The sequence below is a fragment of the Prionailurus bengalensis genome, chromosome D1, assembly GCF_016509475.1.
Source record: "Prionailurus bengalensis isolate Pbe53 chromosome D1, Fcat_Pben_1.1_paternal_pri, whole genome shotgun sequence".
Taxonomy (NCBI): domain Eukaryota; kingdom Metazoa; phylum Chordata; class Mammalia; order Carnivora; family Felidae; genus Prionailurus; species Prionailurus bengalensis.
The window spans coordinates 44,078,000-44,098,436 of record NC_057346.1 but is presented as its reverse complement, the minus strand read 5'-3'; the positions used below and the strand labels follow the sequence as shown (position 1 = coordinate 44,098,436).

General features: G+C 37.9%; 1 protein-coding gene and 1 pseudogene across 3 annotated transcripts in view; one reads left to right on the top strand and one right to left on the bottom strand.

The window, feature by feature from the left end:
- Positions 1-20,437, bottom strand: part of GRM5 (glutamate metabotropic receptor 5) — a 530,110-nt gene that overhangs the window by 432,618 nt on the left and 77,055 nt on the right. The window lies entirely within an intron of this gene.
- LOC122484623 lies at positions 8,788-8,952 on the top strand (annotated as a pseudogene).

Genomic DNA, 20,437 nt, shown 5'->3' with positions numbered 1-20,437 from the left:
TTACATAGGTTGTAAATGGTAGAGCTTTGATTCTAACTGTGGTCTGAATGACTCCTACTAATAATATACTCCTAATAATATACTCTTACCTACTCAGCAATACAAGTTGCTATGTCCTTTGGTGGAAGCTCATCAATAACTCTCAGAGGAAAACAACAGTCTCATATCAAAATATGGACTTCCCTGAGTCATATTAGAATTTCAGGGACCTTGGAAATCATCTATTTTAAAGTTCTCAAAACAGAAACCACTCTGCAATATACATTCTCAGGGTACCTAACAGCTTGACTTCCAGTAGTGAAGAACAGTCCACTTGACAGGCAAACCCATTTGGTTTTCTTTCAGTCATCTCTCATCTTTGTTTTAATTACTTTGTGAGCCATAATCTGCCTCCCTCCAACTTGGTCCCAATTTTATATTGCTTTTTTTTAATATTCATAATCTTTAGTCATCATCGGCATACACTCAATATATGTATTTTATGTTGTAATTACCTAGGAACCAATTTTATTTCTCTCTCCTTGAGGTTCAAATCAATAATCATTAGCTGGAATCATTCCACTTACAGCATCAGTAAATTTACTAAATTAACTAATCAAATAGGTGGAACCAACATAACAAGCAATTTCACAAACAGCGCTGTGCTGCCTGCAACCTGAATATTCATGTAAACATGTAAAACCAATGTCAGACTCTAGCACTCTGTTCAAATGGAAGCTAAGCACATTATATTCATAATGCTATTTCATCTTAGCTTCACCAAGGGAGGATGCTATTATGACCCCCATCTTATTCATGTAGAAAGTAAGGCTAGCAGAAGCACAATTCAGTCCCAGATGTCTGGTTTCAGCCTGCAATTTTTCATCCCACAGTACTGTTGGAATTGAAATAAGATCAAAACAGCCATTTTAACAGAAGTGAAAACTGAGGCCCTGATATGCAAAACAATCTTTTCTGGATTGCAGTGCTTGCCACATGTTAATGCCATGAATGCCACATAGAGAAAATGTGAAATTGCTGTTTCAGATTCAGTAGCTTTGGACTGGAGCATATTACCATTCTAACAAGCTCCCAGGTGATACTGATGTTGTTGGCCCATGGGCCACATTTGAGGAAGATAGTTTAATCAGAGTCTTGAGATTTACAGTTGGTCCCACCTGGCAGCATCAGCACCCTCTGAGAACTTCTTAGAAATTCAATCTGTCTTGCTTTACTTGAGACTCACCAAATTAGAATGTCTGGGCACGGGACCTGGAAATCCATGTTTTAGCAATCTCACAAGGTATTTGTGTTCACACTAAAGTTAGAGAACCACTAACTTAGATTGCACCTTGAGTTAATATCAGAATAAGAAATCACATCTTCTCATTCTCCTGAGCAGTGAGTGCTCTTTCCTGTTTACCAGATGGGTTCTCTCAGAGCTGGAATTAGGGGCACTAAGCCATACTGGTCTATAAATGCTCCTCCCATAAGGTATCCATGTGATGGTTTTTCAGTTATGTCAACAAATTCTTTGATACTCCTCTCTTTAATAAATGGAGTTCAGTTACCCTCTGCTTGAATGTTGGCTGAGTTGACTGACTCATATCTAATGGATATATATAGCAGAAGTAATCACCTCTTACTTCCATGATTAGAATATAAAGGACTGAGACTTCCATCTTAGCCAGGTTATGTCTCTGAGAAGCTGGCTGACATGTTGTGAGGACATTCAAGTAGCCTAAGGAGAGACCTATGTGGTCAGAAACTGAAATCGCCAGCCATTAGTCACTGAGGAACCTAGGCCTGAGGAAGTTGGGAGAGACTGCTCCCCGACCCAAGCTTTCACATGAGACTCAGGAGAGACCCTTGGGTCAGAATTACCCAGATAAACTGCTCCCGGATTCCTGACCTAGTGAAACTGTAAGAAAATAAGTATTTTTTGTTTTAAGTGTTGAAATCTAGGGTTATCTGTTACACAGCAATGTCTCTCAGCAATTGGTTTCCTATGAAGTGATCAGAATGCTGGGTAACTCTGAAAACTTTCTGTATTTTGAATGTTCTTTTTTTTAGTCTTTATTTATTTTTGAGAGAGAAAGAGAGCACAAGCAGGAGAGAGACAGAGAGAGGGGGACAGAGGATCCAAAGCAGGCTCTGCGCTAATAGCAGTGACCCCCGCACAGGGCTCAAACCCATGAACCACGAGATCATGACCTGAGCCAAAGTTGGACGCTCAACCAACTGGGCCACCCAGCTGCCCCTATTTTGACTGTTTCTTGAGGAAGCAACTTACAGGACTTTCACTCACCTGCTTTTCTTCTTCATTTTTTTTTACATCAATTGCCTCAAAAAAATCACCATATTTGAAGAGTTACTTATGTCTGGAAATAATGCTACTAAACTTGACATAAAATACGGGTTCAAGAAATGCCTGTGACTTACCAAATTACAGTGTAAATGAATCAATCAGTATTTAAAAAGATACTTACGTCATCCTAGCCCCAAATAGCACATTCACTCCTCAATGTGCAAGACCGTTCAAGATTTGAGAGATGGGATTTCACCAGTTAAAACGGATTTCATGAAATTGGTAATACGACTATTCAAATTCTAGAACGTGAAGGCTGTAAATTTAACACTTAAATGAAAATTTTCCTTTCAAATACTACTTGTGCAGAATGAGTTTGAACCTTCCTGTGTTTCAGTCTCATAAGACTAAGTAAAAGCACTGACCGGGCTATAACAGACTCCACAGTCTCACACAGTTCTAACACACTATCCATTTCCAGTGAAATGGACCTTTGAGATATGCAGTGAGAAATGACTGCAACAATATCTCAAACTTAGACCTCGTTAGTCCCCTAAGAGGTATATTTTGAAACTTCCATCTCCAAGGAATTAGCCAAATAAGGTTAAAAGCCTTTTCCCTAGTACTACCATCAAAGCAAAGCCACTCATTATGCAAACCACCCGCAAAAGTTAAACAAATCTCTGATACATTAACACATTTATGACACTGAATACATTACCAGGATAAGTCAGCATATTACCAGGGTATTGATGCGAGAACTGCCTTCTGGGCCACCCACCTTGACTTCCTGGTGTTTAACAAGGAACAGTGACAGAGAACAGCTGAACTGGGCTAAGAAGGAAACGGTGATGCTGGAAACGTCATGCTATTTTGGTTTTCTAAGTTGAAAGAGAATTTTTAGCTTGCCTCGTTTTCTAATTTTTTTATGAGATGATCATTCAAATTCTGCTTAAATACTTCAATGCTATTACATTAAAGGCATCTCATTCCATGTTTCATCCTTACCTCCTCAAAGATCCTAATATATCTGAATACGAGGGCTTCTCTGAAGATTTCCCATGATTGGGTGAAAAACACGAAAGATGACCCCACGTTAGGTTCAAGACAGTAAAAGGACAGTACCTAGTACAAGCTTTTGCTATGTAGTCTGGAGGACTGTTCAGGAGAAGTCAGGATGGGAGGCTAGTTAAGGAATATAGTTCTGGCACAAATCCCAAGTATAAGCCTGCAAAAGATCGTATCAGAAAAGGCACAAGGGCACCTGGGTGGCTCCATCAGGTGAAAGTCTGACTTTGGCTTGGGTCGTGATCTCACAGTTCATGAGTTTGAGCTCCACATGGGGTTTACTGCTGTCAGCTCAGAGCCCACCTCAGAACCTCTGTCTTCTCTCTGCCCCTCCTCCGCTCATGCTTTCTTTCTCAAAAAAACGAATAAACATTAAAAAAAAAAGCACCAAAGACCTAGAGGATCTCACTCATTTTCATTTTAGCTCTAATAGGTTGACAAGGTCCAAGTCAAATGAGGTAAGGGAGTTAGTAACAGTGCTAAGGAGAAAGTTAAATACAGCTGGTCTTAACTCAGCAGCCTTTTGCTTTCACTTGCCTCCTCCCCAAAGACCTCCATATTACTTGGGGGCACATGGGCATAGATAATATTAATTATCTATTAATTAATAGATAAAGGGTAAATTAATAGATAAAGGGTAAATTAATTTTACCCTTATCAGGGTAAAATCCCTGATAGGTGAAGACTGCCATTTCTTGCAGTAGGGGCAGATTACAAGGTCACTGATGATCTGTCTCTGAAGAACAATTTATTGAGTCAATGCTGTTGGACCCAGATGTATTACACATCAAATGAAATCTAGGAGCTGTCATAAAATTATTTCTGTGCTTTACAAAATGCAGAGTCATAACCACTGCCTATAGTATGTATTCATTCTTTTGTTCCAATGATAAATGCATTCTTGTTTTGTAAACTTCACAGTATTAGGTTATCTTTGTGCCAGCTGAGGTTTTGAAATTATATACGAGGTTCACCAGGAATTCAAAAAGAATATCTTTTGGTTTTACGATACAGAAAGGATTGCTGTGCAAGACTGACATTTTAGTGATTTATTGCTTTCCCCCTTAACCTTAAACTGCCAAACACTATACATAATTCTATACATACTTCTGGTGTGTGTACATGTGTGTATGCGTGTGTATAATATAATGTATATAAATGTACATGAATTTTCAAGAGGAAAAGTAACATACAGAAGGGCCATTAATTCTCCTTTAAGTCAAATATCTCTGGTTCCTTTAACCTTATGTGGCTTAGACTTGAAACCTATCTAGTCACTCTGCTCTGAGATATTTACCAGTTTATTTGGCCCTTCTTATATGAGAGCCCCTGAATCCAAAATGCAATACAATTCTACTAGGGAGGGCTGCTCAGTTTAAGAATCATCATCTTCAGGGGCGCCTAGGTGGCTCAGTTGGTTAAGCGGCTGACTTCAGCTCAGGTCGTGATCTCATGGTCCGTGAGTTCGAGTCCCACGTCGGGCTCTGTGCTGACTGACAGCTTGGAGCCTGGAGCCCGCTTCTGTTTCTGTCTCCCTCTCTCTCTGCCCCTCCCCCATTCGCCCTCTGTTTTTCTCTGACTTTCAAAAATGAATAAATGATAAAAAAAATTTAAAAAAAAGAATTATCATCTTCAGCAGGAGCACTACCACCACCATTTATTGTCTCCCATGCCCCCAGCTCTATGGTAGACAGATCTTCACAGGATACATCTTTATCATTCCTAGAGCCTACAGTGGTTATCATGAAAACACCACCAAACTATTAGTAATTGAGACTTAATTTACAGTAAGTTAAAGTCTTTATGATTTTTATACATATTTTATTTTTTATATTTATTTATTTTTGAGAGATAGAAAAAGAGGCCAAGCGAGGGAGGGGCAGAGGGAGAGGCAGACACAGGATCCAAAGCAGGTTCCAGGCTCTGAGCTGCCAACACAGAGCCTGATGTGGGACTCAAACCCAAGAACCGCGAGATCATGACCTGAGCTGAAGTCAGACGTTTAACTGACTGAGCTACCCAGATGCCCTAGTCTTTATGATTTTTTTAATGAGAGCTTTAGAAAACCACAGATACCTTATTCTATTCATATTCAAGCACAATATGTTTTAACCTAAAATAAATTTTTAACTTATCTGTATGAAATGTCATCTCATTAGAGACAACAGAATGTAACAGAAGGGTTTGAGCTTTTCTTTGAGATAGATCTGCCTTTGTACCCCTAGACTGCTAAGGCTGTGTAACTGAAGGTCAGTTCCTTGACCTCTCTGTGCCTCAAGTCCTTCATATGTAAAAGGACAATAATAATGCTAACCCTTCTAGGTTACTGTGATGGTTACAGATAATATATAAGAAGTATCTGACATATAATAGGGACTCAGCAAACGATATATTGTCCTTTCATTGTTACTGTTATCATTATGTTTAATATTTTTAAGTGAGATCTCAGAGATTTGAATCTTTCCAAATTTCACCAATATTTTATCTCTGCCAGTATCCAAATCAATAATGCAAATGTCCAGAAGAACATGGCTGAGATTAGAGGGCACGGTATACCACTAGGTAACGACTTCTAGGTTGTTGTCAATTATTTCATCCAAAATAATAGCTCCCATGTTTTGATTCTTAGTAAAATCCAGGACAGATGTATTACAACTATTCAAGAGGCTATGACAATTTTACAGACAAACTGAGTACAGTAGGAAATACAATTAAGATTCTGAATACAGAACCCAAATTCTTAACCCCTGGAGAATCTGCATGTTTCTTAACATTATCAAGTTATCAGTCCACCTGTGGCTTCCACATCAGTTTGCCATCTTAGATGTTAGGATACCATATTTTGTTAAATGCTTTGCCTACAAAGTCTTACAACTTTGTATTTCTAAACTTTCTGTTTTTTTAAAAAAAAGATATAAAGTTTCCTTAAACTTTATTATTGTTTTATTACTGCTTCCGTTTCAGAGTTCTCCAAAATATCTTGAAGAATAAGCTCTAAACTCTTGTTGAAATGTACTTCAGTCTTAGGAGTCTTGTGAATCTATTTCCCCTCCTTTCTTAAACTCTATGTTTTATAGGACTTTCCTAGCCTGATTCTTATTTTCCAAAGATGTTGTTTCTTTATCTAATAAATGGAGATAATAATATCTAATAAATGGGGTTGTTGTAAGGAATACATTTAAAAATCCAAATGCTGAACACATGGCTTGGCATAAAACTAATCAATAATAGCTATTATTATGTAAATTTCACTCACAATAGATTTGTGAGGAAGTTGATGATGCTGTTTTTCAACACTGTGTTCTCCATTATCAGCAGCACTCTATTATACACAGAAGAAACGCTCAATAATTGTTTGCTGAATTAAGCATCCAGAGTAAGTTTTTATATTACAGTGGTGCAATTTAGCAGTAAATTCAAACACATAAAACATTTTATTTTTCCTAAATAAAAATGGAAGTTCTTTTAGATTGCTTGTAAAGACCTATTCCCACTAAACTCGCCCTATAAACATAATAAAAATACTTAGATACGCTGATTTTTCCTCTAGGTTTAGCATATTTTCCCTAATAATCATGCTCAAGAGGACAGGAAATGAATAATTTCATCTCTAGTAAACTGGTCAATATTGGGGCAAAAACTCTCAGTTTGTTCTAATTTTCTTACAGATTGAATGAAATAGTACTTCTGGTGTCCACAGAATAAGAGTCCAGCAAAACTGCATTTTCAAATAATAGATTAATTGGAAAATGTTAAAAAGACCCTTTGTCTATGAAGATACATTTTAAATGATCGGAGACTCATCCCAAATGGTTTCAACATATGACAACTTTAAATGATAATTATTGATAGCTGAAGTCTTTAAAAAATAGGCTCAATTTTTAAAACTTCTGAGCTCTACTCAGAATGCTCAAGTTTAAATTTCAAGGGCACTATCTACTTGCTATCAAATATGAAGGTTGTGAATATCTGAAGTGCTGTCATGTGCAAGAGGTTGAGACTTGGTCTGAGTGAGAGACCGCTGCAGGTGAGAAGCACTTTTTACAGCGACAAGATTAAGATTTTATTTTGAGCTGCCACACTTTGTCACCTTCAGAGTTTAAGGAAGGGTAACTTGCTGTAAAAGGAAATTTTGTATATGGAGATGGAATTAGTAAGATTCCCTCAAAACTCTGAGGCTCTGTATTCACATTTGAAGGAGGTGTTGTTTGACTTCAAAATGCACTGGTAAAGAGGGGTAGAGAGAAGAATTACCTTCTCGTGACCAGCAACATAACTCCATCACCAAGGCATCCGATCTCATAGAAATCTTGCACAGAACTTTTCATGTCCCCTAGCATTTATTTTTTTTTTTAATTTTAATTTTTTTTTAAAGTTTATTCATTTTGACACAGAGAGAGAGACAGAGCACAGAATCCGAAGCAGGCTCCGGGCTCTGAGCTGTCTTCACAAGCCTGACATGGGGCTCGAACTCACAGACCTTGAGATCATGACCTGAGCCGAAGTTGGACACTCAACCGACTGAGCCACCCAGGTGCCACTACCCTAGCATTTATTATTTCTATGTATAAATCCTTAGGCATATCATCTGCTCTATTTGACACTGTACAGAAAAGTCTGCACATTTTTGTTTATAGCAGTTAAGTTTCTCTTTCACTTAAATCAATCTTCCTCAGCTTAACCTGCTCTGAGAGTTTGCTGTTGGAGAGAAGGGAGAGAGCAGCTGGTGCTCTCTGGGTGCCTTGTATGGTCAGTTACTGTACAAAGTGCTCATAACTGTTATGTCATGTTATCCTCACATTCTCTACTAGGTGCATATTACCTTCACTTTACTGATGAGGACACTAAGGCTCAGAGAGGGTAAGCAACTTGTCAGAAGACACCAACCCAGCGAGTGGACGAGCCACGATTCCATGCATGATTCCTAGCTTCGGTGTATACACCTTTAAGTCTGCACAGACTTCCCGTGTCGGACAAGACAGAACCACCACAGGATGTCTCAGAGCCCTTCATTAAATTCCCACTTTCTCTAAAAGTGTCCTGGTTCTAATAAAAATGCATTTAACAAAGACCCAGGATTCATTTTCTTTTTCAGCATTGTAGAGGTTCAATCCTGATGCTGCTAGTAACTCTTAAATAATCTGACCCTGATGAACAGTGGTAAAAGCCATAGGCAGGTAAAAGAGACTATGGGGCCCTGGGGTTCTGTAGTGAATGCTTAGCTGATTCTGAGAGCAGCCAGTCTGTTCAAGCAACACAAGCCTCTCGAATCACGGAGGGTCGACCTGGTCTTGCCATAATGCTCTCAAAATTGAAGGAATATTCTATCAGTGACCGGCTGGCCATTAAAATTACTTCCCATTGTTCATCATGTGATTTATTTAAAAAAAATAATCTGAATAGTTCAAAGAATTTAGTGTCATTGGAATAACATCGCTTCTCGGCCTTTTGGCTAAGATCAAGTGCAGTGTCATTGGAATAACAGAACTTTTTCCAGCCGATCTTTTTATTTATGTAAACAGTATTTCATAACTCTTGCATTTATAAAATTGAAATGCAGGGAAAAAAAGGGATATATAAATCTTTTGCTAACATCTCAATTTTAACATTAAGTAATATTTAGCCATAGGTTTATAAATAATAGAAAAACAGAGCTTCATCCAGCTTATAAAAAGCTGGCATTTCTAATAAATTATTTTACATGTGCAGCAATTATATTTCATAATCTATAGTATTTTATCTTTTGATAAATTTAATGCTAAAATATTTATGAGAATATCTTAATCCAAAATAATTTTTTAATTTTTTTAAATGTTTTATTTATTTTTGAGACAGAGAGAGACAGAGCATCAGCAGGGAAGGGGCTGAGAGAGAGGGAGACACAGAATCCGAAGCAAGCTCCAGGCTCTGAGCTGTCAGCACAGAGCTGAACGTGGGGTTTGAACTCACGGACCGTGGGATCATGACCTGAGCCCAAGTCGGACGCTTAACCGACTGAGCCACCCAGGCGCCCCCAAAATAATTTTTTAATCACAGGAGAAATATGTATATATGTGTGTGTGTGTGTGTGTATGTGTGTGTGTGTGTATATACACACACACATACACATACACACACACACATATACATGCACAATTTATCTGCATTTTTCTTTGTTTTAGAAACATTAAATAGATTAAAAACAACATATAGGATAAAGTTTTTTGAAGGGAGTAGAATGAAAATACACATTCAAGAGTAACTGGAAATGATGTTAATTTTGTGACTTTTAATGAAAATTGGATTTGTATTTTTTTTAATTTTGTTTTTTAGTGTTTATTTTTTGAAAGAGAGACAGAGACAGATACAGAGACAGAGACAGAGGATTAGCAAGAGAGGGGCAGAGAGAGAGGGAGACACAGAATCCAAAGCAAGATCCAGGCTTGGAACTGTCAGCACAGAGTCTGACACGGGGCTCCAACTCACAAACTATGAGATCATGACCTGAGCCGAAGTCAGACACTTAACCAAGCCAGCCAGGCTCTGCTGCATTTGTATTTGTAACATTTTTTTAAGCTTATTTATTTTGAGAGAGAGAGAGCAAGCAGGGGAGCAGCAGACAGAAAGGGAGAGAGAGAATTCTAAGCAGGCTCCACACCCAGCATGGAGCCCAATTTGGGGCTCAATCCCATGACAGTGAGATAATGACCTGAGCCAAAATCAAGAGGGGGACATTTAAGCAACCAAGCCACTCAGGTGCCCCACGTCTGTATTTTTATTTTATTTATGTATTTATTTTACAACATTCATTTTTTTTAATGTTCATGTATATTTGAGAGAGAGAGAGAGAGAGAGAGAGATTGAGCATGAGCAGGAGAGGGTCAGAGAGAAGGGGGGACACTGAACCTGAAGCAGGCTCCAGGCTCTAAGCTTTCAGCACAGAGCCTGATATGGGGATCAAACCCATGAACCATGAGATTATGGCCTGAGCTGAAGTTGGATTCTTAAACTGACTAAACCACCCAGCCCCCCTCCCACATTTGTATTTTTAAATGGCTTATCCTGAGTATCAAATCACCACAGTTTTTAGATTTCACTGGTTACATTCAAATCAATGATGTTATGGTTTACTTTAAAATGTACATACAATGAACAGAAATCATGTCCTTTGTAACGTTCAAAGTTATAACTAAACATTTTAGATACCAACATAAAAATGTACAAGTGTGTGCACATGTACCTTTTCTGTGTACATGTGATTGTGTGTGTGTGTGTGGCTGAGCACATTCTTTTTGAATATATGTGAGCAAAAGAGTTTAAAAACAGAGAAAGACTAGATGAGTGCAGTTGATTTTTAAGTAGTTTTAAGTATTTACATTTAAATAATTCTGGGGCAATTTGGCAGAGAAAAGATTCATGAGCTAATAGGGGAAGGGTCCTGAGGCTACAGACTGAATGCACTTTATTTGTTCTGTCCCTTGAATATCAAGGCCTAGCACATATTTGGTACTCATTAAATGTGTGTTGAATGAATAAATAATTTACAGTAGAGAAGTCTATGTTAATCCACATTGTTTTAGCTTCAGCTGAAGGGCAGAACTCTCCTATATGTATCCCTGCTGATTTTATTTTCCCAAGTAAGTTAAAACTTAAGCTAACCTTCACAATGATGATAGACCCTGGTTTTTCACTTTTTCTTTTGCAAGGCATTCACATTTACATTTAAAAAAAATTGTTTAACATTTATTTATTTTTGAGAGACAGAGACAGATGATGAGTTGGGGAGGGGCAGAGAGAGAGGAGACACAGAATCTGAAGCAGGCGGCAGGCTCTGAGCAAGGTGTCAGCACAGAGCCTGATGCAGGGCTAGAACCCACAAACTGTAAGATCATGACCTGATCGGAAGTAGGATGCTCAACCAACTGAGCCACCCAGGGGCCCCTCACATTTACATTTTTAAACACATTATTATGCTATGATACTAACAGACAAGTCTTTGCAATGCGGGCATAGTAACTTTTAGATTAATTCATTATAATTTTTTCTTCCAGCAATTCTCTTCCTACTTTAAATTCACACACAAGTAAAACTCTATTCCCCCTTAGTTGTTTTCCCAATTTATCTTAATTAGCACCTAAAGCTTCTATGTGTATACGGTGACTATATGTATATTATGCAACTAATTAGCAATATTCTCTTAACTGTAAGAGTTACATCCCTAAATTTAAACAAATAAGTGAAAAAAGTAAAACCTGGCTAAATGAAGTTCACTTTACACTTGTAAGAAAAAATATTTTTAATCTAAAGGGTGTCGATTCTATGTAATACTCAGTTTACTACGTAAACTCCTGGTTTATTAAAAACACCAAGAGAAAGGAAGCCTATCATTTGAATTATAGTACTGGTGGGGAAACCTACAGAGAGGCTTGAGGTACTTTTATTTTCCAAGGCATAGCATCCCAAAGAAATACTGCATTTCATGTCTTCAAATTCTGAGAACACCTACCTGATAATATCAAGACAAGGAGATTTTATATTTATACATAAGATGTTGTTAAACTGCCATTTTAAAAGTTTTATTCATTCTTGAATTGCATTATTTGTAACTTAAATCCTGGTATTGCGTTTGATTCGATGCAATTTAATCATTCATTGGGTGCTTTTGACCCCTGGTGCATTAGCACAGAGTCATGAATGCCACCCTCCAGGAAGAAGGCCTGCTATCCCACTCCACCCCTCACTCTCTCTCGCCATACTCTTCAAGACCTGGTTGCAGAGTCTTCGTTTTCTCTGGACTCTTTTTCTGACTATCCCCCTGCCCACAACTCCAGAAAGGTGGTGTGACCCACCTGATGCCACCACAGCTAGATAGGACTTATTCTGTTTGTTTATGCCCTCACGGTCTGGCGAATTATAGGGACATAATACGGGAGTGGGTAAAACAATAGGCGAATGTTCAGAGTATAAACTAAGACCATTCTCTAAGGAAATTAAAATAATGAAAGCTATAGCTCATTTTAACAGGAGATCTCTGTGAATCTTGGTCACACCCTACATCTCACCAGTCCTTGGATTTTGATCCTGCAGAACCTACCATACACTTGGGACAATCGTTTAATAAACAAAACCTTTTGATATGAAGTAAATTCAAATCCTACCTTAATTAAATCCCAATCCTACTACAAACACCAACAGAGTGTTCCAGTTTTATATAATGCTTTACTTCAGCAGTTTTCACAGAATGGACATGGACCCCTCTTTGGGAGGCTACCCAATGTCAAAATGACTTACATAGTATCACTAAGACATTGCCTATCTTTTTCTACTACATGGACATTTGCACTGATGATGCAAAAGCAATGGCTGGTGAAACTGCCGGGCCCTTAATATGAATTGACATCAGTACTAAACTGTAAATGTTGGAATTTTTTTCACCAAAACACACTTTCAATGAAAATTTTTTTAAAAATGGGTGGGGGGAGGCACCTGGGTGGTTCAGTTAAGCTTGCAACTTTGGCTCGGGTCCTGATCTCGCAGTTGGTGAGTTCAAGCCCTGCGTCAGGCTCTCTACTGTCGGCACAGAGCCCACTTCAGATCCTCTGTTTCTTTCTCTCTCCCTCCCCCTACCACAGTGAGCATGTGCACACTCTCATTCTCTCTCCCTCTTAAAACTACAATAAACATTTTTTTTTTAATTAAAAAGAGAATTCCAGTTTCACTTTTCACTTTTCACTAAAAAAAAGATCAACTCTTTTTTTAAATGCACATCTTATAGTGTTCTGCATAATAAAATAGCAGGTACTCATGAAGCACTTTTGCTGCATACCAAAGTAGGCTGGTATCTCTAGGAACAGCACTTGCGAGACTGAATTATAAGATGAACTAGCCAAGTGCCACTTTATTTGAAAGAAAGACTAACATACAAACGGTAGTGAGAGACTGGATATTTAGCTGATTTTTCTCCAAATTTAATGAAGTGACTCCATCATTTCAAATAAAACTAACCGTATTTTATGCCAATGATAAAACTTGAGACTAAAAGAAAAAAAGAAAGAATTTTGGAAAACTTTATCCACTACTATGAGTTTAACAGTTATCTTAATACTTAAAGACTATTGATGAGATCAATGGTGATACTAACAAATGAGATCTCTTGAAAGAATATAATGAAATGTGTCTAAGTTTGGAAGATCTTCATAGCTTAGTGAACCAATATTTTCCAAATGGCCAACAAACAGATGACAAAATCAGGAAAGGATAAAAAATTTATTCAAAGTAAAAAAATTGGCCAATCTATTTTATTGTAAACGAGTGAAAATTTTTCACTGATATGCTTATCAGATGCTATAATGCATCTAACCTTTTAGAAGATGCCACTTGCAGACTTTCATGGTGGAATTGATGAGGCATATCCATTTATCTAACTGCATGATGCTAGAATTTTGTCAAATACTTAAATCAAAACATATTGAAAAGACTGAATGCTGAAGCAGCTATGAGAATTGAAATGTCTTGTGTTATTAAATCAGACATTTAAACAATTCGCAAAGATATTTACAAAAAAAACCCCACTCTTGGGGTGCCTGGGTGGCTCAGTCAGTTAAGAGGCCAACTCTTGGTTTCAGCTCAGGTCATGATCTCACAGTTTGTGGGTTTGAGCCCCAAATGGGGCCAGAGCCTGCTTGGGATTCTCTCTCTCCCTCTTTTTGCCCCTCCCCTGTTTGTGCTTTCTCACAAAATAAATAAACTTTAAAGAAAAAAAACACTCTTTTGAATAATTATTTTTGGTTTGGAAAAGAAAACTATTTTTCATAAAAATTGTTACTTAACATATAATTACTGTATTATTGTCTTAAATTATAAATATTTTCTAATATTTCTTATTTTTAAATTTTTTTTCTAACATTTATTTATTTTTGAGAAACAGAGAGAGACAGAGCATGAGCAGGGGAAGGGCAGAGAGAGAGGGAGACACAGAACCCAAAGCAGGCTCCAGGCTCTGAGATGTTAGCACAGAGCCCAATGCAGGGCTCAAACTCACAAACTGTGAGATCATGATCTGAGCCCAAGTCAGATGCTTAACCAACTGAGCCACTCAGGTGCCCTCTTATTTTTAATGTGGAGAATATCAGTATATATAAACCATATAAACAAAAGCTCTTTGGGGGCCTGATATTTTTTAAGAATGCAAAGAAACATGGAGATCAAAAAGTTTGAGGAGTGTGTGGGTGGCTTAGTCCATTAAGCATGAGACTCTTGATTTCAGCTTAGGTCATGATCTCAGGGTTATGAGATGGAGCCCCACGCCAGGCTCTGCACTGACAGGGCAGAACCTGCTTGGGATTCTCTTTCTCTCCCTCTCTCTTTACCTCTCTCTATCTCTCAAAAATAAATAAATAAATTTTTTTAAATGTTTGAAAACTGCTTTCTTAATTTATCCTACTTTCTTTCAGTCTTGCAACATCTGGGTGAGGTATGTTTTTAGGAAACAAAGACCACAGAGTTTAAGTGAAATGATGAAAATCACAAGCAAGGAAATAAGAAAGCCAGAAACTGGACCTGGATTTATGTCCAGAACTCTTTCCATGATACCTCATTCTCACTTCCAGATTTATAGTTAGTAAAAATCATTTGCCTTTCATTTAGATCTGATAGTTTTTGCTTTATGTATGTCTTTAAAAAAGAAAATTAAGATAGTTTTTGCTTTATGTATGTGTTTAAAAATCTATGGCTGACCCAGTAAAAAAAGAGAACTACAGGCCAATATCCCTGATGAATATGGATGCAAAAATTCTCAATAAGATACTAGCAAATCGAATTCAACAGCATATAAAAAGAATTATTCACCATGATCAAGTGGGATTCATTCCTGGGATGCAGGGCTGGTTCAACATTCGCAAATCAATCAACGTGATACATCACATTAACAAAAAAAGAGAGAAGAACCATATGATCCTGTCAATCGATGCAGAAAAGGCCTTCGACAAAATCCAGCACCCTTTCTTAATAAAAACCCTTGAGAAAGTCGGGATAGAAGGAACATACTTAAAGATCATAAAAGCCATTTATGAAAAGCCCACAGCTAACATCATCCTCAACGGGGAAAAACTGAAAGCTTTTTCCCTGAGATCAGGAACACGACAAGGATGCCCACTCTCACCGCTGCTGTTTAACATAGTGCTGGAAGTCCTAGCATCAGCAATCAGACAACAAAAGGAAATCAAAGGCATCAAAATTGGCAAAGATGAAGTCAAGCTTTCGCTTTTTGCAGATGACATGATATTATACATGGAAAATCCGATAGACTCCACCAAAAGTCTACTAGAACTGATACAGGAATTCAGCAAAGTTGCAGGATACAAAATCAATGTACAGAAATCAGTTGCATTCTTATACACTAACAATGAAGCAACAGAAAGACAAATAAAGAAACTGATCCCATTCACAATTGCACCAAGAAGCATAAAATACCTAGGAATAAATCTAACCAAAGATGTAAAGGATCTGTATCCTGAAAACTATAGAAAGCTTATGAAGGAAATTGAAGAAGATTTAAAGAAATGGAAAGACATTCCCTGCTCATGGATTGGAAAAATAAATATTGTCAAAATGTCAATACTACCCAAAGCTATCTACACATTCAATGCAATCCCAATCAAAATTGCACCAGCATTCTTCTCGAAACTAGAACAAGCAATCCTAAAATTCATATGGAACCACAAAAGGCCCCGAATAGCCAAAGGAATTTTGAAGAAGAAGACCAAAGCAGGAGGCATCACAATCCCAGACTTTAGCCTCTACTACAAAGCTGTCATCCTCAAGACAGCATGGTATTGGCACCAAAACAGACATATAGACCAATGGAATAGAATAGAAACCCCAGAACTAGACCCACAAACGTATGGCCAACTCATCTTTGACAAAGCAGGAAAGAACATCCAATGGAAAAAAGACAGCCTCTTTAACAAATGGTGCTGGGAGAACTGGACAGCAACATGCAGAAGGTTGAAACTAGACCACTTTCTCACACCATTCACAAAAATAAACTCAAAATGGATAAAGGACCTAAATGTGAGACAGGAAACCATCAAAACCTTAGAGGAGAAAGCAGGAAAAGACCTCTCTGACCTCAGCCGTAGCAATCTCTTGCTCGACACATCCCCAAAGGCAAGGGAATTAAAAGCAAAAGTGAATTACTGGGACCTTATGAAGATAAAAAGCTTCTGCACAGCCAAGGAAACAACCAACAAAACTAAAAGGCAACCAACGGAATGGGAAAAGATATTCGCAAATGACATATCGGACAAAGGGCTAGTATCCAAAATCTATAAAGAGCTCACCAAACTCCACACCCAAAAAACAAATAACCCAGTGAAGAAATGGGCAGAAAACATGAATAGACACTTCTCTAAAGAAGACATCCGGATGGCCAACAGGCACATGAAAAGATGTTCAGCGTCGCTCCTTATCAGGGAAATACAAATCAAAACCACACTCAGGTATCACCTCACGCCAGTCAGAGTGGCCAAAATGAACAAATCAGGAGACTATAGATGCTGGAGAGGATGTGGAGAAACGGGAACCCTCTTGCACTGTTGGTGGGAATGCAAATTGGTGCAGCCGCTCTGGAAAGCAGTGTGGAGGTTCATCAGAAAATTAAAAATAGACCTACCCTATGACCCAGCAATAGCACTGCTAGGAATTTACCCAAGGGATACAGGAGCACTGATGCATAGGGCCACTTGTACCCCAATGTTCATAGCAGCACTCTCAACAATAGCCAAATTATGGAAAGAGCCTAAATGTCCATCAACTGATGAATGGATAAAGAAATTGTGGTTTATATACACAATGGAATATTACATGGCAATGAGAAAAAATGAAATATGGCCTTTTGTAGCAACGTGGATGGAACTGGAGAGTGTGATGCTAAGTGAAATAAGCCATACAGAGAAAGACAGATACCATATGGTCTCACTCTTATGTGGATCCTGAGAAACTTAACAGGAACCCATGGGGGAGGGGAAGGAAAAAAAAAAAAAAAAGAGGTTAGAATGGGAGAGAGCCAAAGCATAAGAGACTGTTAAAAACTGAGAACAAACTGAGGGTTGATGGGGGGTGGGAGGGAGGAGAGGGTGGGTGATGGGTATTGAGGAGGGCACCTTTTGGGATGAGCACTGGGTGTTGTATGGAAACCAATTTGTCAATAAATTTCAGAAAAAAAAATAAATAAAAAAATTAAAAAAATAAATAAATAAAAATCTATGGCTAAGTATAGTAAGGTTTAGTTAGCTACAATAATCATAACAGAGTGGTATTGGAGGAAGGATAGACAAAAAGATCAGTGGAACAGAAACCTCAGAAATGGATTCACACAAATATGCTCAACAAGTTTTGACAAAAGTGCAAAAACAACACAATGGAGGAAGGATGGATTTTTCAAGAAATGATGTTAGAGGAAGTAGATATCCATAGGCCTAGAAATGATGCTCTACCTAATATACAAAACAGATTCAATAGCATCATAAAACTATAAACCCTTTAGGAAAACACAAACACATAAGAGAACATCTTTAGTATCTAGGGCTGGGCAAAGACTTCTTAGTCTTAACAACAAAAGCATAATCCATAAAATGAAAACTGGTAAATAAGACTGAATCAAAATTAAAAGCTTTTGCTTTGTGAAAGTCCATGTGAAGGAAATAAAAAGACAATCTACAGACTGGGAGAAAGTATTTGCAAACCATATCTGAAAGGACTTTCAAAACTCAACATTAAAATAATAATAGGGGCGCCTGGGTGGCGCAGTCGGTTAAGCGTCCGACTTCAGCCAGGTCACGATCTCGCGGTCCGGGAGTTCGAGCCCCGCGTCAGGCTCTGGGCCGATGGCTCGGAGCCTGTTTCCGATTCTGTGTCTCCCTCTCTCTCTGCCCCTCCCCCGTTCATGCTCTGTCTCTCTCTGTTCCAAAAATAAATAAAAACGTTAAAATAATAATAATAATAATTCTTCAATTAGAAAAGAGGCAAAAGATACAAAGAAATATTTCACTGAAACGTATGTGCAGAAGAAGAGATGGTCAATACCATAAGCTAACAGGGAAATGCAATTTAAAACCATAATGAGTTACTACTACATGACTATCAGGATATCTAAAATAAAAAACAACAACACCAATAATTCATACATTGCTGGTGGAAATTTAAAATTATCTATATACTCTGGAAACAGTTTAAAAATTTATATAAAAATAAATATTCCACTACTATACAACCCAGCAACTCCACTAGGCCTTTATCCTAGAAAATGAAAACTCATGTTCACAGAAAAATGTGTACACAAATCTTCATAGCCGTTTTTTTTTAATATTTTAGTGTTTATTTATTTTGAAGGAGAGAGAGAGACAGAGTGCAAGCAGGGGAGGGACAGAGAGAGAGGGAGACATAGAATCCCAAGAAGATTTCAGTCTCTGAGCTGTCAGCACAGAGCCTGATGTGGGGCTTGAACTCACGAACGGCGAAATCATGACCTGAGCCAAAGTTAGACACTTAACCGACTGAGCCACCAGGCGCCCCAATAGTCATTTTAATCATAAGTAGAAAAAGATGTCCTTCAATGGTCGAATATTTAAATAAAGTGGTATATCTATACCATGGAATATTACTGGGCAACAAAAAGGAACAAACTACTGATATATGTAAGTTATATAAATCTCCAAGGTATTTTGCTGAATGAAAAAACAATCAATCTCCCAAGTCATATATATATATACACACATATATATATATATATGTCATATATATATATACACACACACACACACACACATATATATATATATATATAATTGTTTCTTTGAGTTTATTTATTTATTTTGAGAGGATATGCAGGAGGGGGAGAGAGAGCAAGAGAGAATGAGAGAGAGAGACAGAGAGAGAGAGACAGAGAGAGAGAGAGAGAGAGAGAGAGAGAGAGAGACTGAATTCCAAGCAGGCTCCGCACCATCAGCACAGAGCCTGACATGGGCTTGAACTCACACACCATGAAATCATGATCTGAGCTGAAACCGAGTTGGATGCTTAACTGACTGAGCCACCCTGGTGCCCCGTATGGTTCCATTTACATGACATTATTGAAAGGATAAAATTATAGAAATGGACAACAGATTGGTAGTTGACAAGAGTCAAGGGAGAGAAAGGAAGGGAAAGTGGATGTGGTTACAAAAGGGCAACGTGAGGGATCCCGATAACTGAACTCTTGCTTCTTGACTATATCAATGCCAATATCCCGATAACACCTGCACTATAGTTTTGCACAATATTACCATTAGCAGAAACTGGGTAAAAAAGGTACAGGGGTTTTGTTTGTATTTTTTTAACTGCATGTGAATTTACATTTATGCCAAAAAAGTTTAATTTTTAAAGTTTATGAGTAAGTAATACTCTTCAAAACTATGGCAAGGCCATGAAAAACAAGGAAATATTGAAAAACTATCAAAGACTGGAGATAACAACACTACTAAACACAACATAATATCCTGAGTTGGATCCTGGAACAGAAAAAGAGCAATTAGTGGAAAAACTGGCGAGATCCATATAAAGACTCTACTTTAGTTAATGATATTAAGCCAAAGTTAATTTCTTCCTCCTGACAAATGTACCAGGAATATGTGACATGTTAACGTTAGAGGAGGCTGAGTGAAGGGTATCTGAGAACCATCTGTTTTATCTTTGCAACTTCATTGCAAATCTAAAATTATTCCCAAATAAAGAGTTTAACAAAAATGTGTGGTTAAAAATTGTCCCCTACCCATTGCTTCCAGTCAAATATTAAGCATTTTATCTAGGCATACAAGGTACTCTGTCCTTTAGCCAAACTTACCTCTGGCCCTTTGTTTGTTGTCCTTGGGCCTTTATCAGTATAGAATGCCTGATGCAAGGTTCTCCAAATGTATTTCACCAACTCAACACTTATTCCTTTATAAAGACTAGTCACCGTGGGGCGCCTGGGTGGCTCAGGCGGTTAAGCATCCAACTTCAGCTCGGGTCATGATCTCACGGTTTGTGAGTTCAAGCCCCATGTCAGGCTCTGTGCTGACAGCTCAG